Source organism: Neofelis nebulosa, chromosome 14, assembly GCF_028018385.1.
Source record: "Neofelis nebulosa isolate mNeoNeb1 chromosome 14, mNeoNeb1.pri, whole genome shotgun sequence".
In the NCBI taxonomy this organism is placed as follows: domain Eukaryota; kingdom Metazoa; phylum Chordata; class Mammalia; order Carnivora; family Felidae; genus Neofelis; species Neofelis nebulosa.
The window spans coordinates 48,681,005-48,698,354 of NC_080795.1; the positions used below are offsets into that span (position 1 = coordinate 48,681,005).

At 41.3% G+C, this 17,350-nt stretch overlaps 1 protein-coding gene and 1 long non-coding RNA gene across 6 annotated transcripts in view; one reads left to right on the top strand and one right to left on the bottom strand.

The window, feature by feature from the left end:
- AZIN1 (antizyme inhibitor 1) overlaps nt 1-9,034 on the bottom strand; it is a 30,829-nt gene extending 21,795 nt beyond the window's left edge. For 4 of the 5 annotated variants that reach the window (XM_058698734.1, XM_058698735.1, XM_058698737.1 and 1 more), the window contains exons 1-2: nt 8,686-9,033; nt 4,414-4,551 (exon numbers count right to left, since the gene is read on the bottom strand). The gene's annotated coding sequence lies outside the window, so the exon portion shown is untranslated. Of the gene's footprint in view, nt 1-4,413; nt 4,552-8,685 lie in introns of all 5 variants that reach the window. The other variant, XM_058698738.1, reaches the window with a different exon arrangement.
- The window catches only part of LOC131494397 (uncharacterized), a 74,387-nt gene continuing 66,000 nt past the window's right edge, over nt 8,964-17,350 (top strand). Inside the window, exon 1 of the long non-coding RNA XR_009253377.1 lies at nt 8,964-9,070. This is a non-coding gene — a long non-coding RNA (uncharacterized LOC131494397). The remainder of the gene's footprint in view (nt 9,071-17,350) is intronic.

Genomic DNA, 17,350 nt, shown 5'->3' on the forward strand with positions numbered 1-17,350 from the left:
GAACCATTTTATGCCCTTTAAAAATTGGTCTACATTGCTTTCCAATCTTTTTGGCCCTCCCAGAGAAGATTCTAAATTTGCTCAAAGGAAAAAAATCCATGTTCCCCAAATGCTGTTTAATCCATTAGCATATTTCCACATTGTTCTTGTACAGAATACTTTTCCACTAATTTACACAAGCAGTGCAGAACCATCAAACACTATTTTATGTATGCCAGGGGATACATATGCCTTAAAAACTGGTATTTCAAGGATAGTTTTATTTGACTTTTTTGTCAAAGACACTAACAACCATTAATGAGTGTTCTGCTGAATTTGCTTTCATCACAAAATCTGTAAATTACCAAAACCAAATTTTTTTCCAAAGTCAAAAACCTAACTTTACTACTGACAATTAACAGCAAAACACGAGGAAACAATACTAGTACATACATACAGAACATTTTTCCCTTAGTTACAATAATTCTAATTTAGGTAGGATGGGTACTATTAAGGCATATGTAAATATTACCAATCAGGAGACAGAACATGAATATTTAAAATGCTGATGATTCAGGGTGCCTGGGTGGCTCAGTCGGTTAAGCCTCCAGCTTCAGCTCAGGTCATTAATCTTGTGGTTCTTGAGTTTGAGTCCTGCATCAGGCTCTGTGCCGATAGCTAGGAGCCTGGAGCCAGTTTCAAGTTCTGGGTCCCCTCTCTCTCTCCCCCTCCCCCACTCGTACGTTCTCAAAAATAAACGTGAAAAAAATTTTTTTTCAGAAAAAACAAAAATAAAATGCTAATGATTCTTATTAAGTTCCTACATGAACATAGTCAACTGACAACCACATAAAATATTTTAGACAAATTTTAAGAGCCCATTTAAACAAATCAATTGTAACCTTTTTCTAGATTTAGATACAACTTACTAAAAAGTTTAAGGAAATGATTAATTCAATCTGACTTCATCACCAGATCTGCTAATAAAAAGCAGTTGGTTAGAAAAGAATTTAGTTTTCTGGAAAGGCCTACTTCAGATTTTTCCATCAGGCTTATTAATTATAAAATGGAGCTCTGGCTAAAATAACTTGAGAATCTAGCCCACTGAAAAATCCACTCCAGCATAAAGCCCTAAGGACTTTTTTTTTAAAGGCATGCAAAAGCTTTTCCACAATTAGAGGCCCTTCATTAATTTTAGATACTGTGTTAAAACACCTGTCAAATATCTTTACAGTGCTCACATATTACATCATACATATATTCTAAAGAAAAGTTTTCAAAGAAAAAGCTCTTATATAAGCAACTACCTAAGTTCCTAAATACTTAATAAACTATCTCAAAATTCACATGGTTACCTGATTTAGAAACCTAACTCTGGAGGGAAATCCTAGAGCTCAGACCACCTGCACAGAACTATTGAAGTATTACAGTGTTCAAATAGAGTTCACATAACTATATGCTTTGCAATGCTATGCAAATGCAAGGATTTTCTACAAAAGCCAGCGTGTTAAGCCCTTTTAATGACTTCTCGTTTTCCAAACAGTATTGTTGCTCCATAGGATTTTAAATATCCAGTATAACAAACTCCTATTGATATCTAAGGACCTTTCTGGAATGTAAAATTTTCTCTTGCCATTTTCATTAATTCTACTCAAGAACCTTTGGAGCCAGTGATCCTTCCGGAATTTAAAATTTCTCAGATTTTAGAATGGCCAGGAGGCCAAGTCAACACCCTGTAATCACAATATTCTTGCAACAAAATTTAGTAATATTGGCACTACATGGGATAAGATAAAAAGAGCCTCAAGTCAGCTCAGACTCAGGTCAAGTTTTTGTTCCCAAATCAGTTTAGGTTACTATAAGAAGGTCATAAAAAAATTTTTTTAAGTAACTTTTGAATTTCAGAATTATACACATAAGGGATTATGGACCTGCAGCTTTGCAGCAAAGCACCAAGTACTAAAGTTTCCTTCAACATAATACACATTGTACCTGGGCATAAAAAGTAAAGTCAGTTACTTTGGCTGCCAGAACCTGCAGAATAAGTATCTTTAGTATATTCTACCTGTACTCATCTACCTGCAAAGGAGGTGTTAACTATGGATTTCCCAAGTTCACTATAAATATTAAATATACTGCAAAGTTAAGTTTTCATTAGAGAGTTCAACTAAATGCCTGTTTTAATATGACATTCCTTAAATCATGAAGCTTGTCCTTAAATTTCCATCTTAGAATCTATTCATGACTATGTCATCAACTAGTCCCCACCCCAGAAAAGTTAAATCTCCAGGCCAATGAGGGAGGAACATCAGATATATCGGAAATAGATGACTAACAAAAAATTAAGAGATAACTGACTTGGTCCTGAGATGGCAGCAATAGTGCTTCTCTTTAATATGCACACAAGACACCTGGTTAAAATGCATTGAGTCAGGTTTGGGTGGGGCTAAGATTCTGCATTTCTGTTGTAGTTGATGCTAATCCCAAAAACCACACTACATTCATTAACAAGGGGTGGTTAATACACTCAAAAAAAAAAAAAAAATCATTGTATCAGTTTAGGGCTAAAGGAACTGTTCCAGTTACAGCTGAAATCTAGTTACAGCTAGATTTTAAAAATAAGTAATTTAGGGGTGCCTGGATGGCTCAGTCGGTTAAGCATCCAACTTCAGCTCAGGTCATGATCTCACAGTCCGTGGGTTCGAGCCCCGTGTTGGGCTCTGTGCTGACAGCTCGGAGCCTGAGCCTGCTTCAGATTCTGTGTTTCCCTCTCTCTCTGCCTCTCCCCTGCTCATGCTCTGTCTGTCTCAAAAATAAATAAAAACATAAAAAAAAAAAAAATAAGTAATTTGCTCAAACTCACACAACTAAGAGAAAGCCAGTAGGAGAAACCCTCTAGTCCGGTTTCTAAGTCAACAGAACTTTCAAGAAATTTTATTAAACTTATTCCCTCACTCTTTAGCTTTACAAATGTGTTGAAAACACATTTTAATGAGAGAAAACATTTTTATTCGATATGATCTTTTTAACAAAATCAGACTACAGGAACACTAAACTGATAACCTATGCTTCCCTGAAAATGTCAATTGTTATTCCAAGTGTCTGCACAACTCAGAAACATGCAAACTTTGGGGCACCTGGGTGGCTCAGTCGGTTAAGTGTCGGACTCTTGATTTCAGCTCTGGGTCACATTGGGGAGTTTGAGCCCCAATGGAGCCTGCTTCAGGTCCTCGGTCTTCCTCTCTCTGCCCCTCCCCTACTTGCACGAGTGCTCTTTCAAAAATAAATAAATGTTAAAAAAAAAAACAAAAAACAAAACCCGAAACCTCAAAACCCAAATTTCAATTGCAAGAAACCTAAAATAAACTATACAAATCCAGCAGCAAATTCAAATTTGCTGTAAACAAACATCAGTTTACTGTGGAACTGTATTTTGCATAGACGTTCAATTCAAAAGTCAAATCCATACATAGAAAATCAAGTACTGGCAAAAATTATCCAAGAAAATCTGTTCAGAAAATAGCAAGCTAGGAGACGTACATATATCATCCCTCAGTAAGTCCTCTGAAAACAACCAATTTTTCCTCACCAGCTGAGTATTACATAAAGTCATCTTATAAAGCAATTACAAACTCTAGTAGTCACTTTATACCTGGCAAAATGCTCATAACTATACAAGAACTAATATTCACCTCTCCTACACCATGCTGTGAGGTATAGCTTCAGTGAGTAGAATGATGAACAGAATCTTTTACTCTATTTAAAAATGTCTTTTTTTTTCTGATTAAGCCCAAATACTTGAAAATTTACCAAATGGTTGAATGATGGAATAAGCCACTGCCTACACATTAAATTACAAAAAAAAAAAAAAAGAAAAAAAAAAAAAACCCACCCAAAACTCTCCAACAACTTATATTAAAACTTGGATTAGTAAGATTTCCTAAAACTTGGTCTACAGTATGTACTTAAGTAGAGTAATACTTGTTATATATTCAAAATAAATTTTAAGTGATTCAGTGATTGGTAAACAATGCATATAAAACTGAATCAGTAAACCCTTAACTGTCAAGCCTTTATTTTTTTACTTTTAGAGAGAGAGCGCGTGTGCACAAGAAGAAAGCCAGCACACACAGGGGAGAGAGAGAGGGAGGAAGAAAGAGTATTTCAAGCAGGCTCCATGCTCAGCTCAGAGCCTGACACAGGGCTTGATCTCACAACCCTGGAATCATGATCTGAATTGAAATCAAGAGTTGAACTCAACCAACAGACTGAGCCACCCAGGTGCCCCTATTTTAGAACTTTTAAAAAGCACATTAAAGATCACTGCATTTTAAGAGGTAAATACAATTTCAAATTCAGAAAAAAAGTGAGCAACAAGAACTCTCCTTTACTTCAATTTTACAAGACCCCCAGTACAGATGTGAAAATACTTACATGGACAAGTTAGGAGATGGAACCCCCCTATCATCAGCTAGGTTCCCAAGGTGGCTCAGCGTTGAAGTCGAACTGCTCTCTATACAGCACTTCTCCTAGGCCCTCTGGGTAGTTGTATACTCGGTCAGAAAGTTCGCCCTAAAGAAGGAAATAAAAGTAGTAGTAAATAGTCATAAATTAAAAAATACGTTATACTGTGCTTTTCAAGCAAGTTAAATTGATTTATAGATTAACTATGGGAGTATGTTTTAGTTTTAAAAGTGTTTCATTAATCACATTACACAAATAATGTTTTCAAAGGATTTACCATATTACCAAGTACTTTTTTATGTAGTAAAAATTTCCAAGCTCTTATAGTGCAAAGTTCACAGAACTGGTATCATCTTACCAAGTTGCTTTATCCACCTACTCAGTTTCCAGCCTTCATCTAATTTCATTTTTGCTTTTATTTATCCTCCAAAACCCAAATTTCTCAGTGGACTAAAACTGCAAAATTCCCCAAGTACCCTGGTCAACCTGATGTGTATAATGTTCTAGTATGATTTGTAATCTGCAACTACCCAGAACATTTCTTTTACTCTCCAAATTGCAAGTTCTTCTTTGCTTAAAGCATAAAATCTTACTACATACCAAAAAGAAGATCGAGGACTTAATGCATTATGAATGTGAAATTAACATTTGAGAATTGCCTTATACATTAAGGCAAGTCACTTGGAACTTTATACTTCTCTTCCTCATACTTAACCTACCTCGCGTCTTTTTACTATCGCTAGAACAACATACAAATGTTAAAGTGCTTAGCATGTTACAAAACGCTAAGTTTTAGAAATGGTTATTACCTATTATGGTTTGATTGGATGGACTTCTCACCTCTTAACTAAACCGCTACACCTATACTTAGAAATCATAATTCAGTGGTTGCTACTTTAAAGTAATATAACTGGACAGCATTTGTTAGAAAGGGTGATAAGGAAACCAGAAAAATGATCTAACTAGAGATTATAAGGTTAAGAATCAGAGAAATTTGACAAATACTCTAGGTATATCTAAAGCATCTCAAAAAAATTTTAAATTAAAAATAAAGCATCTCTCATCTCCACCAGAACAGAAGCATCCTTGTGGTTCTTTTAATTTACTAAAAAAATATGCTCACATATTCTTGATGAGTCAAGAACCCTTACCAACATGCAACGGTGATTATAACCTTACATTAGATTCCAAATAATGTACTCAAAAACAAAGATTTTGAGTCTTCCCACACCAAGATAATTTTAAAAATAAATTAAAAGTTGACTCATGCTGCAAAGACAGAGTTTATAAGGAATAGGATAATTATCTTGGGTGAGACACTCTCATCTGCCCGCCCCCCCCACCATGTATCCACATTCACACAACTGTTTTGCTTAATGCAACCTCAAGAGCAGTGATGTAAAATATTAAGGATAGTAAACTTCAGACATTCAAAAATCTTCATCATCTCGAAAATATTTCCATCTAGCAACAACAAAAGAAACTAGTAGGAAATGAAAACCCTAAAATATGAAAAGCACATTTTGGTAAAATAAAAGGGGCATATAGGGTAAAAGAGCTATTTACATACAGGATAAATATTTGTACAGTTAAGATAAACCATAAAGGAGTTAGATGAAAATGTGGAGAAAAGGAGGTACAGGAAAAGATGTTATTCTCATTTAGAATGGTCTGTGTAAATCCTTTGGTTCATGAACACTGCAATCAAGTTCCTTAACTGAAGACAATGTCTCTCCTTACATCTAGGTGAACAGCACGGAGATAACTAGTCCTGACCGAAGTCAGCAGGAGGTCACTACCACAAAAAAAACCAAGCCTCCCATCACTTTTACAGTACTATCCCAAAGCCTAGTACCCCCAAATTATCAGTATTTTTCTGAACAAAATACATTGCATTTACCAATGACTTTTAAAATCGCTATGTAGTATCCTCTCCAAAAACCCCAAACTCCAGTCTAATGATGAGAAAAGTAGCAGACAAAGCCAAACTGGGCGACATTCTACTGGGTATCTGGCCACTACTTCTCTATGCTATCAATGACATGAAAAACAAGGTTAAGAAACTGTCACAGATCAGAGAGAACTGGGGAAGATATGACAACTAATGTAACATGGTACCCTGAATTATCCCGTAACAGAAAAAGGACATTAAAAACTGATGAAATTCAAATAAAGCCTAGAGTTTAGTTAATAGTAATGAATCAAAGTCAGTTTCTTAGTTTTGACAAACGTACCACAGTAAGATGCTAATAATGTGAACTGGGTGAGAAGTATGCAGCTCTATACGATCTTTGCAACTTTTCTGTAAATCTAAAATTATTCCAAAATAGCCTATTTTACAAAATCAAAGTATTCACATAATCGGCTACCACTAAGAAATAAAAGTAACAATCTATTGATATATGCACTTTCGATGACTATCAAAAACATGAATTAAAGAAGTTTTTCAAAGAAAAGAAAGCAAACAGTATAATTCCATTTTAGAAAAAGCTAATCTGTGGTTTAAAAAAAAAATCAGAATCCTGGTTGCCTCTGAAGAGTGGGGGATTGTCATTTGAAGGGGCAAAAGAGAACTTCTGAGGTAAGGCAAATGCTCTACATCTTCATAGGTCTGGATTACACAACTCTATTTTTCGTCAAAACTCATCAAATGATATACTTAAAGATCTGTGCATTTTAAGGTTATGTGGATTTTATCCAAAGATTTTTTTTTTTAAGAAATAACCAGTATTAGGCTATGATATATGCTCATGAACTGAAGTTGGAGGCGTTAAGTGTTCTGATGTCTCCGACTTTGAAACACATGGGAAAAAACCGACATGAATTGATGAATGGATAGTAGGATAGCAAAGAAAGCAAAACGTTAAATCTAGGAGAAGATGTAATTCTTTCGCCTTCTATGTTTGAAAATTTACTAAGTTAAACGTGAGTGGCAGGAGAAGGCACTGATATTCTATCACCTGTAATCATTAGAAGCCTACCTTTCTACTAAATGTAAACCCCTCAGGGCTTCTTTGTCTTCTTGACCAGCATCTGCACTCTCACATTTGCAAAAAATTAAAGATTAGGGCCTTGCCCGACAATCCTTAGCCCTATTTCTGCCAGATCACACAGCACTTCTCTCTTCCTTAAGGGTCCTCAGGTTTGCACCCAAGCTGTGGGGCTTAAAGGTGGAAACACGAAGACAGTCAACACCTTAACGGGTCCAAGGCACCACCACAAAATCCAGTTAAGTCTGAACATCAATGGGGCTGTAAATTGTGTACCCGACCTCAGGTTTCCGAACCAGCAGGGTAGCCCAAAAAACAAACGCTCAGAATGTATTTTGGGCAAGAGTTAAAACACGTCACCATCATTCCTGCTGGCAGTCAAAATAGTACTTGATAAGCCACCCAAGCCTACCGTTCTCCCTCTCACTGCCCAGGAATCGTGGCGCGGACGGGAAAACGAAGCCATGGTGACTAATCCTCAGGCTCCAGGAGGTGACTGGGGTGAGTGAAGGCAACTTGGCCCAATCAGGAGAGCCGCAGGGGGCGGAGCAGCAGCCCCGAGGCTTCCAGAAGGGGCCAAGGGCCTCTCGCTAGCTACCTGACACCGGGGCTTCCCTGCCTCCGGGCCCCGAGTGGCGTCAACTTTCCTCCACCAGAGGGGGGCCGCACTCCCCGCACCCCCAAGAACCCGTCCTCCTCCGGCAGCTGTCACAGGAGGCCGCCGCCGGGCCCGCCCCGCTCCATTCATAACCTAAGGCCCCGGCCGTTGCAGCCCTTCGCGCCGCCCGCGGGGATCCCGGAGGCGAAGTCGCAACGCGCCTCCGGGCCGGGGCTGCCAGACCAAGGCCCCTCAGGGCTGCGGCCCGGCCCCCTCCCCGGAAACAGCAATGCACCACGGGAGAGGGGTGGGGGCCGCACGCCGCCGGGAAACGACGCCGAACCCCGGCGGAGACCCCCGCGAGCGCCCCCACACGCACACGCCCCCTCACCTTAACCGCGGTGGCCCCCTGCTCCGCAGAGCGGCAGGCGGCCGCCTGAGGGCCCCGAGGCGCGCCCGCCACCCCAGCCCGCCGCGCCGCCGCCGCGGAGACACCGACCGCCGCCACACACACACCGCCGTCCGCCATATTCGAGGCAGCCGGCCGCGGGGCACTGCGGGGCCGCCGGCCGAGTGGCGGGGCCCAGTCTGGAGGCACCCGGCAGCTCCCCGAGGCCGGCCCCGCGCCCCCACGCCCCTCGGGTCACTACTCACGTGAGATAACGGCCCAAAGAGTCGGGTAAAGCGTCTTCTCTTTTTCGGCGGAATTTTTAAAGAGGGATGTGGTTACCTTGAGCAGAAATACCCAAGGCGGCCTGGGCCATAGGCTGCGGGGACGACGTGGGGGGAAAAGCGCGGCACCGACACCAGCTGTGCAGCAGTGGCGGCGGCGGCCGAAGGGGAGAAATAGAACAACAGCGCAGGTAAAAGAAGAATGGCGAGGACTGGGTGGGGAGAGGATTCGGCCTCGTCACACTGCAGAGCGGAGGAATGAGAAAGGATGAGAAGAGGCAAAGAAGGCGGAAAAAAAAGAAACACTGCAGCCAAGCGAAGAGCCAGAGAGTGTGGGAAGGCGGTGCCGGAGACGCCAGTATTTATAGTAAGTGGGCGTGGTCTTGTGACGTCACAGCCATCCGGGCTGCCGCGCGAGTGGGGCGGAGTCGGGCTGCGGCCCGCGGCGGAGGGAGGCAGCGGAAGAGACAGGCGTGAGACGCGGCGGGGGCGAAAGGGGGCGGGGCGGGCGACCCCGAGTGCAGGTGCCGAGCGCCTGGTGGCTTCCTGCCCTCGCTCCGGCTGCAGCTCCTGCGCCGCGAAGCTTCTGAAGCGCGGACGTGGGCGGGTGAAGGAGAAGAAACGCGGCTCGTCCGCAGCGCGGCGTGGCCCCGCTTCTCCACCCCCTCAGGTGTCTGTGCTCACGCCCGTCGCTGGCCCCCGCTCATTGGGAGCTGGCCCCGGGTCTCTGGTGGCCGCGACGCTGAGTTGTGCTGGGTCAGGGGCGGCGGCATGCTTGTGCTGCCTGCAGAGGCTGTAGGGGAGGCCTGTGAGGGCCTTCGCCGGAGCTCCCACTTCGAGTGCGCTCCGCGTTTTGAGGGTTACATAGGCTACGCCTGGGGACTGTCCTCCCAAGGTGAAGCTCCGGCGCTCGAGGGATACCCCGGTCATTTCTGGAAAAGAGTTCCTAATGACCAGGATGGGTTCCTGACTCCAGCGGTGGTGAGGTTACAGAGCCTCGTGACCCTGCGAAAATGTCCCTCGTGTATGTTACAATATGGTGCAGTAGGAATTTTTCTTTAAGCAGTGTAGACTCTCTGTCCTCATTTGAAGGCAGTCACACCCAGTCCTTATTAATCAAGGACCCGTGTTGGAGAGGGGATTACTGATGTTACAAATGCATATTACTTTAATCCCACACGTCTCATTTTCGCAGTCATTTAAATTTTACTACTGCATAACAAACTTTTTTTTTTAAACTGGGGAACCTAGTACGACCCACATAGCTTTTAATTTATTCTCATCTTTTAAAAATGTCTTCATACTAGTGATCAGAAATCGTGAATCTTGTGCTAACTCCAACTCACAGTGTCACAAATGAAATAGGTTTTTACACATCACTTTCAAGTTAACATCTATGAAATTAAGACCTTGACTTTTTTTTCTTTCATTCTTCCGCACCCTCTATTTTGTGAGCAGCATTGTGGTTGATTAATAAATCATAAATTAGGAAAGAAGAGAAAGAGCTTTCCTGGATGGAAAGGTAACAAACGGTAGCAACGCTGAAATGTGGGGTTTGGGAGGAAAGTATTTGGTAAAAATCGGGAGTCTGGACTCTTCCTAATTTCATTTTTCCATATTTCATTCTAATATATCTTGGCTTCCTCTTTCATTCCTTAAAAATTCTTTTTGATTCAGAACATTTATAAACACAGCATTTTACTAGACCCCCTGGTGGAAGGAGGAGGCTAGAGATGAATACACTACTTGAAATCTTGCTAACAATCTGGCAGGGGAAATAAAACAACTACACAAAATAACTAAATTGTTGATAGATAAATAGGTAACATGCTGCATGGAACCTAGTGGAGGGAGGAAATGATTACAGCTAAATGAAAGAAAGGCTGCTGGGGAAAGGTAGTGATAAATTTTGAGAGCAGATATTCTAGGCAAGGGAAACAAGTGAGAGGAGGCACAGAAATGGGCCAGTCTAGAAAACTGTGAGTGGGCTTTCTGGCTCCAACATAGAGACATGGTTGCATGTGAGATTGAAAAGGTAGGGTCCAATCAAGAAGTGATCAGAGCTTGGACTTTATTCTGGAACCATTTAAGCAGAGATATGATATATTTAAAGATGTTTTTAAAAGATTATTCTGGCATCATGGGATTGGAAAAAGGTAGACAGTTTGGAAGAAACAGTAAAGGAGACCCCAAACAGTTAAGAATACTAAGGGATTCAGAATGAATGGGAGGGAGGGGTCCCAGGGTGGCTCAGTAGGTTAAGCGTCCGACTCTTGATTTCCGCTCAGGTCATGTTCTCGTGGTTCATGAGATTGAGCCCCACATGGGGCTCCTCACTGATAGCTGACCAGCGGAGCCAGCTCTGGATTCCCTCTCTCTGCCCTTACCCCCTGCTCATGTGCACGCGCTCTCTCAAAATAAATAAACATAAATAAAAGAATGGATGGGAAGGAAAAGGCATAGCAAAAGCAGAAGGTAATCTTGAATGTCAAGGGAGGTAAGAAGGTGTCAAATGATTTGGGGATATTAAGCTAATCAACAGGGAGAATTCTAGAATCAGGAACACAGGTAGAAATAGAAGGTCCCGGTTGGGAGGGAAGAATATGAGCCAGCTTTGAGCATAGTTTAAGCTGTTGATGTAATAATGTCCATGTAAAATGGTCAAAAGGCTCCCATAAATACAGAGATCTACAGCCCTTTTGGCTATGAATTTGAGAGCAGACTTGATTATTAAGGAAATGTTGAGGTCTACAGGAAAAGGGATATAAGCACAGGACTTCAAGAAATGCCAGAGCGAAGAGAGACTGGCAGAGAAAACCAAGAGGACCAGCCAGAGAAGTAGAAGGAGAATCACAATAGTACAATGTCAAGCCATTTGAGAAGGAGGGTGATCCAAGATGGAACAAATGATCCAGATGTCCCATCACTCAAACAGGATGGGAAGGGTTCTGATTCTGGCAAATGGCAAGTCATTTGTAGCTGGTCTCATGTTAAGTTTGGATTTTTGTCTCCCAAATTTTTCAATCACAGGAGTGATTTGGATTTCAGAAAAAGAATGTGGGGATGGAAAGAAGATGGGCTATGAGTGTATGGCAGAGAGAACACTGGGAAAGGTATTGTAGTGATCCATTGAGAAGAATGATAAAGGCCTGAAAAGAAGTTATCTGTGACCTTTAACTAAGTAATTTCAGTGGAGTGGGAGGTACAGAAGTGAAATTTGAGTGAGGAGCAGCTGAAGTGAAGTCACTGAATGTTAACCACTCTTTCACATGGAAAGTACTGGACCTGAGCCTAATTCAACATTATTTATACCATAAAGCAATTCAACAACCTATTATTCAAACTACGTGCCCTCACGATTAGTGTTTGTGTATTCAGAATTAAAGAATAATGCAGCTAGCTAGCATCATTGTATTTTTTTGTCTTTGATGAATACAATAGAACCTTAAAAACTGTACTGCAATGGACTAGCCAACATAGTGTGTAACCTTAACAGAAGGACAGCTTCCTAATGAGAACAGCATATTTAATTGTGTTTGGGGCTTGAGGTTTTGGGGTTTTTTGCCAAGTCAGGTTACTCATATACAAAAATACAGGTAATGCCAGGGAAAGTATTATTATTAAACGGAGAGCCCTAAGACAAAATGATACAGTACCATTCACACTTAGATCATCCTGGTCTATTGATTCAACCTCATTTGCTTTTGTGCCAATAGACAATCACTCAAAAACAATAGGTATACCTAAAACCGCCAGCCTATAATAAAAATATCTTGTCATCACATAGATCAATGTGACAAATGTAAAGAGTACCATTGTAATCGAAGGTAAAAATACCCGTTTAATGGGAATGTTTAAAGGGAGCTTCATAAGTTTTTTTTTTTTTTTTAATGCTTATTTATTTTTGAGAGAGACAGAGACAGACTCTGAGCGGGTTAGGGGCAGAGAGAGAGGGAGACACAGAATCCGAAGCAGGCTCCAGGCTCCGAGCCGTCAGCACAGAGCCCAATGCGGGGCTCGAACTCACGAGCTGTGAGATCATGACCTGAGCTGAAGTTGGAGGCTCAATCAACTGAGCCACCCAGGCGCCCCAAACTACTTCGTAAGTATTTTTATTGCTAAGGTACATTCTTAGAGTACTCCTTATTATATAGAAAACCAAAATATATAGGTTTTGTTTTGGGTATTTTTTTTTTGAGACTTTTAAAGTTTTTTTTTTTTTTAATTTTTTTTTCAACGTTTTTTATTTATTTTTGGGACAGAGAGAGACAGAGCATGAATGGGGGAGGGGCAGAGAGAGAGAGGGAGACACAGAATCGGAAACAGGCTCCAGGCTCCGAGCCGTCAGCCCAGAGCCCAACGCGGGGCTCGAACTCACGGACCGCGAGATCGTGACCTGGCCGAAGTCGGACGCTTAACCGACTGCGCCACCCAGGCGCCCCAGAGACTTTTAAAGTTTTAATGTGAAGTTTTGCAGGAAACGGTAATACTCTCTGAAATTCGAGCATGTTAAAGAGTACTCTGTAAAAATAACATTTTCAAACTGATAAACAGGAAAAGAAACATGACAGATTAATAATTTTTCACCATACTTCCACAGTTCAAGTTTTCGCATGGACAAAATATATAGGTTTTGAATAGTTAAAACCTTTCCCTTTCTCACAAAAGTAGGGGCATCTGGGTGGCTCAGTTGGTTAAGCATCCACTTGATTTCAGCTCAAGTCATGATCTTGTGGCCGTGAGATGGAGCCCACATCAGGCTCCATACTGAATGTGGAGCCTGCTGAGTGTAATCTCTACCCCCAAACATGGGGCTTGAATTCATGACCCCAAGATCAAGAGTGATGCACTCTTCTGACTGAACCAGCCAGGCGCCCCTAAAACATTCACATTTTAAAACATGATGCCGGGGCGCCTGGGTGGCGCAGTCGGTTAAGCGTCCGGCTTCAGCCAGGTCACGATCTCGCGGTCCGTGGGTTCGAGCCCCGCGTCAGGCTCTGGGCTGATGGCTCGGAGCCTGGAGCCTGTTTCCGATTCTGTGTCTCCCTCTCTCTCTGCCCCTCCCCCGTTCATGCTCTTTCTCTCTCTGTCCCAAAAATAAATAAAAAAATGTTGAAAAAAAAAAAAAAATTAAAACATGATGCTATTTCAGTTGTCTACCACATCTTTTGGTGCACTGATAATCTTCTAAAAAGCTAACTTGCTTTTCAAGGACCTGGTGCTCTGGCTTTTATGTACTGGTAAAAATGGCTAAAAGTGTTTCCAAATTACTTTGCAGAGTACAGAGTTCAGATTATATACCATTCTCTCCTTGGATGGAATAAATATAAGGCGCTGTCCTTTATTTGCTAAATATCTGTTGTTAAAAAATCCTATAGAGCTGTAATTCCTTTACCCAGGTTGATTTTCTCCTGAGAAGTCACTTACTTTGAAAAGGCATTTTTTTTATTGTCATGTTTAATTTTTTTTCTCACAGAATTTAGGTACCAGGTTGGTAGGTTTCTGGGGCATTCCGATCCAAGTGCCTTGTATCCCTGCACTGACTTGAAGTTGCTCATGTCCGTCACCCATCTTTGTCCACAGAATAATTTAACCTATAGGATGGTGTGCCTGGCAAGCAAAGAGTGATAGAGCCCAGATTCAAACCCTGGTGTAAGGGAGACTTTTTTTTCCTATTTTCATTGGCCATGTATGTCATTAGATATGGGTCAGCATTTTGCCTCTCCCAAGTGACTTAGTGTCTGTGATAAGCAGGTCATAAGCAATACAGTGATGTCTTTTACTACAAATGAAAGTAGTAACAGATTACTCACTTAATTTAAGAGGACTGCTACAGAAACCTATGTAATCAGCCAAAGCAATAATCCAGTTTTACCAATTAAGTGTAACATACATGACTAGAATAATTGATGGACATAAACCATGAGTTTGCTCTCTCATATCTTCGTCTAATCCTTGGAAGTGAAGAAATCCTTGGAAAGTTCATTTCATTGTCACTTTGCTGCCAGGCATTATCTGATAACAAGTGTTTTATTTGTTAGGTAATGTATAGCAATATAGGCTTGTATCTCTCTGTCTCAAAACAGCTGGCTGGCAGATATTCCTAAACTTTTTGGTTATGGGCATAGAAAGTAGGAGCTCTGAAATCTATTCTTGTCCAGTTTGAATTATGGTTTACTTTATTTTCTTTCATAAATAACCTAGCCAAGGTGCTGTCACGTGAGCACTTACATGATTGTTAGTAACTGCAAGCTACGTTGTATTTAACGTTTTTGTTTTTTTTTTTTTTTTTTTTTTTTTTTTTTTATTTATTTTTGGGACAGAGAGAGACAGAGCATGAACGGGGGAGGGGCAGAGAGAGAGGGAGACACAGAATCGGAAACAGGCTCCAGGCTCCGAGCCATCAGCCCAGAGCCTGACGCGGGGCTCGAACTCACGGACCGCGAGATCGTGACCTGGCTGAAGTCGGACGCTTAACCGACTGCGCCACCCAGGCGCCCCAACAAGCTACGTTGTATTTAACAATAATTTTTAAATTACTTTTGTCATTTGAAGTTTTGCAAGTTCCCTTATAAACTTTTATATCATTCTGAATTTGTCTTACCTAATTTTAACTAGAAGGAGAAAAGTCCATACAAGAAATAAAACTGCAGTTCTTTACCAAAATAGGGAGAGTAGAAATGACTTACTTTCACAAAAATAATTAGTCTTTTTGTGCCATTCAATCATCTATTGTATAACAATAGTTTTAGAACCTTCATTTAGTCTTGGCTGTGCTTGACTAAGTCACTTAATTCTAAGCCACCTCTATTTCTTTTACAAAATGTATTCCGGGGCGCCTGGGTAGCTCAGACAGTTAAGCGTCTGACTCTTGATTTCAGCTCAGGTCTTGATTTCACAGTTTGTGAGTTCAAGCCCAGCATCTGGCTCTGTGCTGATAACTTGGAACCTTCTTGGGATCCTCTCTCTCCTTCTCTCTCTCTACCTCTCCCCCCTCAAAATAAATAAGTAGACATTTTTTAAAAAGTATTCCTTATTCCTTTGGAAGAACTTCTTGCCTTTCATACCCTGAGTTCTTCTGGTAACTGCCATCTTCTTAACCCTGGCCTCCCAAGCCACAGGAACTGGTCTAAGAGTTAACAGCTTCTCATCACTGGGGGGGCAGGGACAGCTTAATAATCATTGGTACCTATTGATTTTCAGACCATTCTTTCCTTGGTTGGAGTAGTGAGGACTGGACAAGGAAATAATTTAAAAAAAAATTTTTTTTTTTTTTATGGCTCCAGTTATCCATATGAGCTGGTAGTTGCCAGTAACCATGGTCCCAGAAGAAATCTTTGTGAGAAAAGGAAGCGAACTCGTATCATGAAGAAGGGAGAGTCAGCATTCCAGTCGTCCCATTTTTCTTGCTCTTCAGTTATACCAAATTCGTCTTTCTTGCCTAAGTTAATAGCTTTCTGTCACTTACAACCAAAAAATCCAGGCCTACACAAGAGAAAAAAAGATCTTCGTTTCATTCAAAAAGTCAGTTGCACAAGTAGAAGACAGGAGAGGCCTGATTGTTCTCTATCTAAGCAGCACCTAGAGAAGTAGTCAGCCACAAGCCTGCCATGAACCAACAAAAGCATGGAATTGCTAAAAGCAAAACCAAAAACTCTGAATGCAATAATTTGGGGCTGCATTAATAAACATACAAGTCAGAAGGGAGGTAGCAGTTTGGTTTACTGTTTTGGTTAGACCCCAAATGTAGCTTTTCTGTCTTGGGGTTTGTAAACAACGACCAGTTGTAAATAAAGTTTTGTTGTAAAGTTCTAGGTAGTACAGGAGAGTGAAAACTACACCACTTGGAGGAAGATAGCCATAAAGGAGAGGGGTCTAGAAAGCAACATTATCTTTCAATAAGCCTGCCAGGTGGGTCTTACTGTGCCCAGTGTACAAACAAGAAAACAGGAGTACAGTGAGGTGAAGCAGCTTGCGGAAGGTAACCCACCTGAAAAGAGAAGGCCCAGATTCATATCCAAAGATGTCTAAAGCCCAAGGTCCAGCTTCAAGCCCCTCAGCCATATTGTCTCTTTGAACACATCTAGAAAATATGTCAAGCTCTGTAGAGAGAAAGGAACTATGGTGACAGTACAGATGGGAGAGCCAGGACCAGTGGGTTCCCTCGCCTAGCTGTGCTATCTCATCCCTCCCCCTGAGCTTCCACAAGGTTTGGTTTGTGCCTTTCTATGGCCCTTTTAATTGCTTGTCTTATGTTGTTATTGTCTGAACTTAGTGAATAAGGTATTAAGCTTCTTTAGGGCAAGGACTTTGATTTTTTTTTTTTTAATCTCACAGAACACTCAGCACGGTGCCTTACACAGAGACCTCTAATTACTTCCTAACAATGTAGTAACTGACAATGTCATGGGATGTCTCATGGAGCAGAAATCTGTCTTGCCACTGGGTTTTGCTCAGAGATGCAGAGGAGATTTCTGCCCTGGGAAGATGTTGGACCAGAGGGACCTCTTAGACACTTTCCTTCTTTAATCACAGTGTAGAGGTGAACCATATTCATTGCTATTCATTATATACTATTTTTTTAAAGCAGAATTTAACATTATTTTAACTTTAAACATTATTTTAACTTCATGATGTCTGCATATTG